The sequence below is a fragment of the Oryctolagus cuniculus genome, chromosome 3, assembly GCF_051225735.1.
Source record: "Oryctolagus cuniculus isolate XC-2025 breed Fujian yellow rabbit chromosome 3, ASM5122573v1, whole genome shotgun sequence".
NCBI lineage: Eukaryota > Metazoa > Chordata > Mammalia > Lagomorpha > Leporidae > Oryctolagus > Oryctolagus cuniculus.
Genome location: NC_142869.1, coordinates 108799918 through 108812052, shown reverse-complemented (window position 1 = coordinate 108812052; position 12135 = coordinate 108799918). Strand labels below are relative to the sequence as shown.

Sequence of the window (12135 nt, the reverse complement as noted above, 5' to 3'; positions counted from 1 at the left end):
CAGCGCGGTGCGCTGGCCACGGCGGCCATTGGAGGGTGAACCAACGGCACAGGAAGACCTTTCTCTCTGTCTCTCACTGTCCACTCTGCCTGTCCAAAAAAAAATAATAATAAAAATAAAATAAAATAACCACGTCTGACACTGACACTCCCATCATGCACCTGACACCACGACATTTCCAAAATTTCCAAAAAGGGGGATAGCAATGGGCAGCATTCAAGCCCTGTCCCAAACTCCGCCCCCTTAGAATAGTAAATTAAGCCTCAGCCCAGATACCACCCATTATGCCTCCTGACAGTATAAAAAGACAGCTCCAACCCTTGTTAAAGCCAGGTGTTTCTCTCTCAAGCCTGCCTGCTCTCAATCCTGAGTGTGTGTTTTCCCTTTAAATAAATGTTCCTGTCTGTTCACCTTTTCCTACATCTCTGCCTTGAATTCCTTCTTGCAATGGAGGGAAGAACCAGACCAAGCTTAGCCAGGGGCCACCCCACAACAATATCACAGTCCTAACTGCCATAAAACAAAACCCAATGTCCCCGGCACACCCCAGAAACTCCTCCAGCATCTGCCCCTGCCCACCTCTCTGGTCCCATTTCTCACGGCTCTCCTGCACACACATCCATCTACCCCATTCCACACTCAGAGTCCATTCCTCCTGCTGGCTCCATGGAGCCCACCTCCTCTGCCCTGAAAGCCCCTCCTGGGTGCCCTCTCCTTCCTCACTGCCGCAGCAGAGAGAACTGCTCCAGAGAGGAGTCCTCCTGGCCCTGTCTGGGAGGTGGGGTAAGCCCAGCTGTCCCTGTTTTAGAACCAAGTGCGAGAAGGGAACCTGGGCCTTCATCATCACAAGATAAACATTCATATACAGTTAAGAGCAGAGACTGCCGGGATTCAAATCCTAGCTGTACTAACTCCTCAGTTCGCAGCCTAGAGCAACTGACTCCTGCTTCCTCCCCTATAAAAAGGACATCATAATCGTATCTGCCTGCCACGTAAGGGTGGTATGAGGATTAAAGGAGATCACCCACATACCAAATGCCATCTCACACACGGGAAGCGTGCAATACATGTAAACAGTCGCCAGAACACATGTGGACCGAGCGCCCTTTCAGAACCATCTTCCTGGCTGTCTTCTGCCCCATCGAAGCTTCTACACCCCACAGCAACTCCAGAGCCCTCCTGTGATGCGAGCGCCTCCAGAGGCTGGTGGCAGGCACACTAGAGGCATCCACTCGCCTCTCGTGGTCGCCCCTTGGTGATCCCAGTGGCCTACAGCTCAAACCTCCTCATTCCCCAGACGTGGCTCAAAAGGTCAACGGTACCCAAATCAGACCTACACCCAAAGTACGCTCCTTCTCATTCTCAGGACAAACAGAACAGGATGTAGCAGAGGCCGGTCATCCTCCAACAGGGGCTCACACACAGTAATTCAGTATTTTTCCCTCTTTTTCCTGTAGCAAGGGGACCCTGGTTCTCAGCTGGGCACGTGGTATCTAGAATAAAGACTACTTCCAGGCTTCCTTGCAGCAGAGGTGGTCATCAGATGGTGTGAGTGGGGGCTGCCGTCTCTCCAAGTGATTACAGAGAATGGCCAAGCACTCTCCTTCCTTTTTGGACACAGTGGACATGGAATTGAGAAACCGGAAACCCATCTAATGCAGTCAACCTTCTAGAGAAAACAGGACAAAAAGGAAGGGACCAGCATCTCTGACACCCTGCAGTCACTGCGGCAGCCCTGGACAGGGCAGGCCTGGGCTGTAGGTTTACGCCATGACCATGTGTGGTCTCCCGTAGCAGCTGAACCTATATGCCAAACACAGAACAGCTTCTAAAAGCATCTGCAAAGGAAAAGTGACACATTGGAGGCAAAGACAACATCATATGAATTCTCCCAGAGCGACAACTTGGAAGAAAATACTCATTAAGCTAAAGTGCTCATGTGTTATTCAATGAGTCACATGGTGAACAGTTAATCATTCCATCTCCTGTGATGGGAAGAAGAAAAAATCTAACGGTTAAAATCCACCACTATCACCTAAACACATCCAGTGCCATCTATGATGTCTTCTTCTAAAGACCTTTGTGAATAAAGTGTCAGGCCAGCCGCTGGAGCTCCAGTGTGAGGGCCCGGCTCTGCCCGCAGCCGCAACACCTGTGTGTCTCACTTTCTCCATCTGCAAATGTTCGCTGAAGCTGAGTGACTCTGAGGGGTCAAGATCAACACCCTCCAAACCATAGAAACAAATGGCCCACTAGTAGCAAGCGGAAGCAGAACCAAAGCTGTAAGGATGGAACATGAAAAACCCAAGCCCAAAAAAGCTGTCCCTCAAACTGGAAGCCACTGCTACCTGATGACCCTTTGTCCCAGTCAGCACACAACCAGCTCCTGGAATGAGCCAAGAATTCACCCACATTCGCTCCAGGGCACATCTCCCCCGCACTGAAGTGGCACGGTTGGTGCCGAGGGGAAGCAGGGGAAGGACTGAGGGCAGGGGTGGGGTCTACAGAGCCTTATCCCTCGTCCATTGGCCTTAACAGCCTCCCAACTGCTCAGAGCCCAAGCCCGAGTCCCAGGCAGCCGGTCCTCATTTCTCTGTCAGCTCTGGTTCCTCTTCCACTAAAGAATACAAAAGTAGCCGGCGCCGCAGCTCACTAAGCTAATCCTCCGCCTTGCAGCGCTAGCAAACCGGGTTCTAGTCCTGGTCGGGGCGCCGGATTCTGTCCCGGTTGCCCCTCTTCCAGGCCAGCTCTCTGCTGTGGCCCGGGAGTGCAGTGGAGGATGGCCCAAGTGCTTGAGCCCTGCACCCGCATGGGAGACCTGGAGAAGCACCTGGCTCCTGCCATCGGATCAGCGCGGTGCGCCGGCCGCAGCACGCCAGCCGCAGCGGCCATTGGAGGGTGAACCAACGGCAAAGGAAGACCTTTCTCTCTGTCTCTCTCTCTCACTGTCCACTCTGCCTGTCAAAAAATAAAAAAAAGAACACAAAAGTTACGAAAAATGGGCTTTCTATGAGAAATGGTGACTTGATCAGCCCTTGTCCTGACTGTTGATGTACAATTTAATACTTTATCCCTTTTAGTATTTTTTTTTGGTTCTAGTTAATACTATTGGTTGAACTCTGTAATTAACAAATAATTATTCTTAGGTATTTAAATTTAACTGAAAAGTGATCCCTGTTAAATATAAGAGTGGGAATAAGAGAGGGAGGAAATGTACAATTTGGGACATCTTCAATCGGACTTGCCCCAAATGGTGGAGTTAGAAATGTGCCAGGGGATCCTAATATAATCCCATCAAGGTTGCATGCACCAATGCCATCTCACTAGTCCAAGTGATCAATTTCAGGTCACAATTGATCACACTGATAGGTCTAAGAGTCAAAGGGATCACACAAACAAGACTAGTGTCTGCTAATACTAACTGGTAGAATCAAAAAGGGAGAGAACGATCCAACATGGGAAGCAGGATACACAGCAGACTCATAGAATGGAAGATGTCCTAAACAGCACTCTGGCCTCAGAATCAGCCCTTAAGGCATTCAGATCTGGCTGAAGAGCCCATGAGAGTATTTTAGGCATGGAAAGCCAAGACACTCTGGCAAAAAAAAAAAAAAAAAAAAAAAGCAAAACCCTAAATGAAAGATCTCTGCAAGTGAGATCCCAGTAGAAAGAACAGGCCATCAAAGAAGGAGGTACCTTTCTCTGAAGGAAGGAGAGAACTTCCACTTTGACTATGACCTTGTCTAAATAAGATCAGAGTTGGTGAACTCAAAAGGCTTCCATAGCCTTGGCAACTCATGACTAGAGCCTAGGGAGATTACTGACACCATAAACAAGAGTGTCAAATTGTTAAGTCAACAACAGGAGTCATTGTGTACTTACTCCTCATGTGGGATCTCTGTCCTTAATGTGTTGCCCAATGTGAAGTAATGCTATAACTAGTACTGAAACAGTATTTTACACTTTATGTTTCTGTGTGGGTGCAAACTGATGAAATCTTTACTTAATATATACTAAATCGATCTTCTGTATATAAAGATAATTGAAAATGAATCTTGATGTGAATGGAATGGGAGAGGAAGCAGGAGAGGGGAGGGGTGCGGGTGGAAGGGAAGTTATGGGAGGGAAATCATTGTAATCCATAAACTGAAAATTTATATTTACTAAATAAAATTTTTTTAAAAAATGGGCTTTCTGGTGCCTTTTTTCCCTCCATACCACCACACAGGCCCACACACGGTAAGCACATATGTTTTAGATATGATCGCCTAGGAACCCAGCCATAAAACAACACACCAAAGGGGCAAAGTGAATACATAATTTTTTTTAAGGTTTGTTTACTTGAAAGTCAGCGATAGAGAGAGATAGGGATAGATAGGCAGAGAGAGAGAGATCTTCCATCCAGTGGTTCATCCCCCATATGCCTATATGGCTGCAATGGCCACCACTGGACCAGGCCTAAGCTGGGGCCAGGAGCTTCTTCCAAGCACCTGGACCATCCTCTAATACTTTTCCCAGGTGCATTAGCAGGGAGCTGGATCAGAAGCGGAGCATCCAGGATACAAACCAGCGCCCCTATGGGATGCTGGCGTCAGGTGGCAGCTTTACCCACCCACGCCACAGCGCCAGCCCCTGCATTCTTTTCTTTAAAAGGCAAGAAGGGCCTGTACTCACACGTGGAAGGTGAAAACCCAGCCACTGGGGCCCTTTCTGCACTCAGCGACTGAGAACCACGTTCCCTACAGGAACTATGCCACCCGGAGACTCACTGCCTCGCAGCCTCCAGCCCGGCTAGCGGAGAATCAAGCCAGAAGCCGGAGCACCCAGCAGCCTCTGCCTCCGCACAGCTGCTGCCAGGAGAGCGGCGCCCAGGGCTGCTGCCCTTCACTTCTGAAGAGCAGGAGGGGCGGGGAGTGAAAAGAAGTCTCTTGGTCACTTCCAGGATGTGCTGGCACTGGAGGGACCGCCTCCCTCCCCAGAGCAAACACCAACCACTTCTGATGCTGCTCCCAAGGCGGACATGCTCCGGAGCTGCCTCTTCCCCTGGGCGAGTCCCTCCCCTCTTGGCCGATGGCCTGGGCATCTCTCTAGACCTAGTTCTACCTCCAGCCCCACAGGAAAGAACAAACAAGGATCCAGAGCCCCGGCTGGCTGCCTCCGCCTCCTTTTCTTTTGGCTCCGTGAGGGAAACTGGGCTCTCCAGCAGGCACCACCCCTCTCCAAGAGTTCACACCTTCTCACCTCCTGGCCAGCTTTAGAACATCTTGTCAGCCTTGAATGTCACAACCCTACCTCCTACTAGAGTCAACCGCACCTTTTTCAAAAAAAAAAAAAAAATAGTAAGTGTTTAAATTTTTACTGGAAGATCTTGAGAATTGCACAATCCCTCTCTCAAGGTCACTCAAGAGACCGTGTGGCATTTCAAAGGGGCGCTGGGCCACCGTCACAGCTGGACACGAGCAATCCTCCAGTACTGAGTTGGGGAGCAGCAGAGCCAGACCATGGGGTGGGGGGCTCCCCCATGCCTTCTCGTGCACGCCTTCCTCCACCCTGACAGCCACATCACAGAGCAGACCTCTGAAAACCCAGCGTGAGGCCGGCTTCGTTATAAATAAAAGCAAAGCAAGGCTGGTGACCTTCACTGAGTTGGCCAAAGCTTGGTCAAATCCAATAGCCCAGGGCAAGAATCGCAAAGGACACACAAAGAGAGGAAGGAAAAAGAGGAAGAGGCATGTCCCGGAGCCAGAAACTTCACTACCAGACAACCTAAGGCAGCCTGGCCTCTTGAGTGAGTTAGGCTAGACCCTGAGATCACCTGCTCCCCTTGGTAACTGGAAACCTTTCCATAGAGAGCTGCTGGCGTGACGGGAAGTCCCTGATGTTAAAGGACTTTGAAACCAACACCACAGCAGTGCCTGCGTACACAAAATGCCCATCTGAGACGCGTTGGCTCTTTTCTCGTCTTCCTCTTCCTACAGGAAGGCAGGCGCGCAGACCTGTCCTGCAGAAGCTCTGATCCTCGCACCTCTTGCTGCTTTTAAAGCTTCCCTTGGAGGTGGGCTCTGTACTCCCATTCGGCCAGCTCTGCAGCTGGGGACTAGGCCAGCGTCCCTTCTCCTTCCTCACCTGCAGCGCTAGCTCTCAACAAAGGCCGTGAACCCTGCCTGGGTTTCAGAATCGTGGTTATTAGCAACGTGGTTCAGCGGACCCATGCCATGCTGTCAGGGTGGAGACCCGCCCCCTCCCCAATTCCTGGCTCCTGCAGACTCTAGGATCAGTCGCTACCACTTCTTCCCACACTACGTGAACCCAGCCACGGATGCCCAAGGACCACACTCCCTCTCCAGTGGCCGGCACCCCTCCGGCTACACAGGAGCACACTGATCACTGTGCCCACGGCTGGTGACCGAGGCATCCCTCCATGGTCCCCACCGAGGGCTGCTGCAGCTCTCTGCCCCTCGCTGACATGCACCAGCTACTGGGTCCTGAGATCCCTTTCTTCCCATCACTGGCTTTGAAATGGAAATGCCACCCATCATTAACCATCCCCAATAGGCCCACTCAACTCCCCACCTCCCTGGAATGATGAGGATGACGGGGCAGAGCGGAAGGAACACAGCAGCTGCATGAGTCCCACCCCTGATGGGCCTGATACGGGCTTTACAGCCACACCTGCCTATCAGGGCGTAAAGCCTAGCTTTCCTCCTCGCTAGCTGTGCAACTCAGGGCAAGTTACTCAGCCTCTCTGGAATTGGGCTGCCTCATCTGTAAAATGGCATCATAAAAGCAAACTCTTACTCTGAGGATGTATTAAGTTAATAAATGCCAGTGCTCAGAACCCAGCCTGCTTATTGGTTTAACACACACACACACACACACACACACCCCTTATTACCTGTTGCTACTCCAGTCTTTAAAAAAATTCCTCAGGCAGGCACTGTGGTGCAGCAGGCTAAACAGTATCCAATTTCAGAATGCCGGTTAGAGTTCCAGTTACTCTGCTCTTCCAATCCAGTTTCCTGCTTACGAGCCTGGGAGGCAGTGGATGATGGTCCATGTACTTGCATTCCTGCCACCCCTGTGGGAGTCCCAAATGGAGCTCGGGGCTCCTGGCTTCAGCCTGACCCAGCCCTGGCAGTTATAGGTATTTAGGAAATGAACCAGTAGATGAGATATCTCTATCTATCTATCTATTTATCTATCTTCCAAATAAATAGATACATAAATACATCTTTCTCAAAAAAATTTTAAATAATCTAAGTCCTGATCATTTTAAGAGTTAACTTCACTGCGGAGCAATAGGGTAGAGGGGTATCAGATAAGGACAAACAAAAATACAGAGAGATGGTTTATGAATTTCTGTGTGTCCATACCTTAGAAACTGTTATGATCACATACTGAACACTACACACCTCCATTTCAATGTCCCAGAGGTCCTCATGATATAAACAACACTGATTTTTTCGCCTTCACCCATCCCACAATAACCCCTAAACCATCCTATATTCTCTAAGTCCACTCATACGGCCTTCCTCCATCCAGCTGGCTAGCCAGTTACCCTGCTCAGCCAGGCAGATATCCAAGTTCTGCCAGTTCTACTCCCTCCAGCTACCTTACACCCAGCCCCACTTCTCTGTTCCCACTGCCTGACCCATACTCCTCTTCTCTGGTCCCCATTGTAGTGGGGGCATCCTAAGGATGTCCCTGCCTCTACTCAAGTACCCTAACCCATGTCCAGGGCCAGTTTTCCAAGCTGTAAACTTAATCGTGTCATTTCCCTAAAGTTTTTCAGAGAAACGCCATCATCCACAGCTGCAGCACTGAATTTTTGACTCACAAATTCCATAATAATATGATAAATCTCATAGTCCCTCTCCATCGAAAATGCACACATGCCTAAAATTTTACAGGCAAGGTCAAATGGCACAGGAATCCCTGGTGTCCTTATGTCAACCCAGGAACAAGAAATCCTGAACCACCAGATACAATGCCATTTCATAAGTTTATACAAGGACTGGTCAGCGGGGCTACAACTCCACGTCCACCTTCATCTCTAGCTACTTCCCACCCTACACCTGAGGTCAGGCACTAAGAATGCCCTGAAGGTCCCCCATCATCCCGCATTCTTTCCCAAGTTCCCCTCCCCTTGAAAAGCAGAAAACTGTGCAATGCTCAGACGTGGAAATGCGTTCAACAAGACGATCAAGCCCACAATAAACTAGCAGTGCATCTGAAGTCGTGTGGTAGATAAAACAATGCTTCCCAAAGATGCCCACATGCTCAGCTAGAGCCTGTGGATTCATCGCGGTGCATGGCTAAAGGGACGTTGCAGATGTGATTAAGGTAAGGATCTTGAGATAGTCCTGGATTCTCCAGGTAGACCCAAGAGCACTGTGGGATGCTCCTCAGGGGACAGGGAGGCAGGAGCGTCAGAGAAGATGAGCCATGGAAGCAGGGGTTGGAGTAGCACAAGTGCCAGATAAACGGTGACCTTGGAAGCAGCTTCTGGAAACTGGAAAAGGCAAAAAGCAAATTCTCCAGAAGGAAGGCAGTGCTGCCAGCACCTTGACCTTAGCCCACCGAGACAGATGGTGGTCTTCTGACCTCCGGAACTGTAACACAATACCTTTGTGTTGTTTTAAGGCACCGTGTTTGTGGTCATCTGTAGCAGCAGCAATAGGAAAGTCATACAAAGTACTACAGAGGACTAGATTATTCTGCATTCTTATGACATGGCTATTTAGAGCTCTTGAATTCTAATATCCCGAGCACCCATCAATAGGCGACTGGCTCCATACACCACGGTGCCTACACCCCAAGAAGCACCTCGCAGCCACCAGGAAGGGAAAGGTGGCTCTTTGTCTTCTGCTCACTCATACACACACAAACACACACTTTTGGCAAGTGTAAAAATTCTTCCATATTTCAGGGTGAATTTTCTATACATAGAGCATATACTATTATACACACTGCTCACTAACCTGACTTTTGCTCTTACTACCAAGAGTACTTCAAAAAGTTCATGGAAACTGAGTTAGAAGAAACTCATTTGAGTACAAAAAAAATGGAAATCCATGCACAGTTTTTTTTCATAGTATACATTTTCCTTTGGAAGACCCTTTGTACACTAGATCACAGGTATCACCCTAAGTTAATGGAAAGGTATCCACTGTTCTTTTCTTGAAGAAATGACTAGGTGTCAGCTTTAACTTTCTCCATATAACTGAATTTCACAGTATGAGCCATCAAAAAGAAATGCATGAGTACATTTCCAACTGGGGAAAAGATTCATTCTCAGAAAAGCTTCTGTGTTAATGTCCTTTTAATCATTACCAAAAAGGGTGGAAAATCAGAACAAATATTAGTAAAATTTAATAGAATACTCACATCATTGAGCTACCCTTCTTTAAATACAAAAAAAAATCAACCATGTATGTAGACATAATAAGAGTTCTTTCTGGGTTTAAACTTTAGCTAGTTGGATCACATAAGGTTCTCCCCAAACCTCTATTATTTCCACAATTTCCAGGGTGGCTGACTATCTAATTACTAATGTCACTGAGAGATGTTGACAAACGAACACATGGGAACAGCAGTCAGACATGGAACCTTAATTTCTCAAGGGACTGATATGCCCAGCTCATAATGGGAGGGATATGAATAATTCATATATTTCCTGTCGGGGAAAAAAATGACTTAGAGAGATGTAAGCCTAAATCTGATTGAATTAATTAAAGAAGATGAATAAGAAATATAGCGGGTTCTGTTGCTTCATTTCAAGTTATTGTGGCAAATTTCTATTACAATCACAATAGGGTGGCCTCCAAGTAATGGTCCCAGAATTTGGGAGTGAAAATTTTACTTCTCCAAAGGAAAAAAGGTGTTCAAGAGCAATCACTGACTGCTGGCAGGCATCTCACAGAGCACGGCTCCCAAAAAGCAAGAAGACCCCTCAGGGTAGCCCCCAGTCCCCAAACACACGTTAGCCAGACACCTTCCACAGATGGAACTGGAACTGGGGAGCCTGACACAGTCCCATGGTCAGTTCTCCTGACCTCACTCAGCCCTTAATTCAATGGTGAGGAGAACCGGCTTCTGCGATGTGAGGTGCCGGGCGTGGGGCCAGTGGTGCGATAGCAAAGAAGAGGCGGCGCTGGCTGCAGCTTTGTCAATGTCCCTGGTGTCAACACACCCATCCCACTGCCAATTTCAAATACCAACCTGATGCCCGCCAGTTTGCAAAAATCCTGAAAGTTGAACCATCCGCTTTCATGAGTCTGTGCACTCCAGTTCACAATCCAAGCATCCTTCCATCCTTGCTCAAAAAATAAATAATACAAAGTGATCTCTAGATGCCTGAAACTCCACTCACTGTTAGGGGCAAAGCCTTCTTTCCACATTTTCCCTCTTCAAAGGACAGGCTGTTCCAATGAGTCAACCATACTGTTTAGCACTGCAGTGGACACCCATGGATTTATACGTATTTCTTCTAACAGCTTTATAGAGATATAATTCACACATCACATGATTCATTGACTCAAAGCTTACAATGCGATGATTTTTAGTGAACTCACAGTTGTACAGCCAATACATTCAACTTCAGAACATTTTCATTATTCCAAAAAAGAGACTTTTCAGCCCTTAGAAGTAGCCTCTCACTTTCCCCCAACATCCCCATGCTAACTCTTCCTGTCTTTACACATTCCCCTATTCTGGATATTTCACATAAATTTCACAAATCAACATTTCACATAAATTCTGTCAATATCAACCATATGTTTTAAAATATAAAAATATTTGAGATGAACAGACCATAGGCGCTCAGCACTGTAGAAGGCAGAGCTAAACAAGAAACTTAACCGAAAGAAACTACCTCCCTGTGACTGTAGAATCGAGACAACACCATCGAAAGGTTGAGAAAAAAGACAGGGAAATTCAACACATCCAATGCTTTCTGCCAGCTTTTTTTTTTCTACAAGTCTCTGAAAAAGACATTTCAACCAGACATATCCAGCCCAGGAGGAAGAGATGGAAAATGCCAGTAAGATGTCCAAATTTCACTAGTGCAATTTGTGATGCTCCAGAATCAAAGCAGGCCACTTCCAGCGACCCCGCTCCTCTCTCTTCCGCCCACAGCCGCTCCAGCTTTGGCTGCACAGAGAATGACGGCTTTGAAGACGATCCAGATCTGCACAATGGCACAGAGGCTGCAGGAGGAAGAGAAGCCCCGGGGACTGCCACCAGGGGCTATTTTTAAAGGCACCTGACCTCCCCATTTTCCTCCCTAGGAACAAAACCACATCCCTGGTAAGACAAACACTATATAAAAAAAGCTAACTGCAATCTACACAGATAAAGGCATGGGGGAGATGAAAATAAAGGCCGCAGTGGCCTCTCAAATCATTAAAAAAAACTATGATAGTTGAACACAGGTTTTTTTGTTGTTGTTTTTTTTTTTTTTAAGATTGATTTATTTATTTGAAAGGCAAAGTTACAGAGAAGCAGAGAAGTGAGCCCACTGGTTCACTCCCCAAATGGCCACAACAGTCAGAGCTGGGCTGATCAGAAGCCAGAAGCCAGGAGCTTCCTCTGGGTCTTCGCATCGGGTGCAGGGTTCCAGGGACTTGGGCCATCTTCCACTGCTTTCCCGGGCCATAGCAGAGAGCTGGATCGGAAGTGGAGTAGCCAGGTCTCGAACCGGCACCCACATGGGATGCCAGCACTGCAGGCAGTGGCTTTATCCACTACACTACAGCACCGGCCCCACAATTTGATTTTTTTTTAAACTACACCATATATTGATTTTACAAGTAAAAGAAAAAAGGCAATTTCATCTTGGGGGTAGGATTGACAGCTTTAATCTCTGAATGGTCTTTTTGTAATAAGGTCACCCCAAAGCAGTTGAATACAAAATTGTCTGTATAAGATGACCACAGATAGCTACATGGTTTTTAAAATGGATTAAGAAAGATGATGAGGTGAACATAAAATATTAAAAACTGGCTGCTATTGCAATATGGAAGAGTAGAGGATTCTTTTCCAAGTGTCAAAAAGGCTGTGTTACTTTTAAACTATAATGTTGTGAGAAAAAAAAAAAAGGTAGCTAGGTCATCTCTCCCTAAACGAAAGTATTGC

At 47.5% G+C, this 12135-nt stretch overlaps 1 protein-coding gene across 5 annotated transcripts in view; it reads right to left on the bottom strand.

Moving 5' to 3' along the window:
- Positions 1-12135, bottom strand: part of TMEM163 (transmembrane protein 163) — a 262138-nt gene that overhangs the window by 193520 nt on the left and 56483 nt on the right. Inside the window, exon 1 of one of the 5 annotated variants that reach the window (XM_089329308.1) lies at positions 4675-4861. The exons of the other annotated variants lie outside the window; for them this stretch is intronic. The gene's annotated coding sequence lies outside the window, so the exon portion shown is untranslated. Of the gene's footprint in view, positions 1-4674; positions 4862-12135 lie in introns of those variants that run through there. 5 annotated transcript variants of the gene reach the window in all.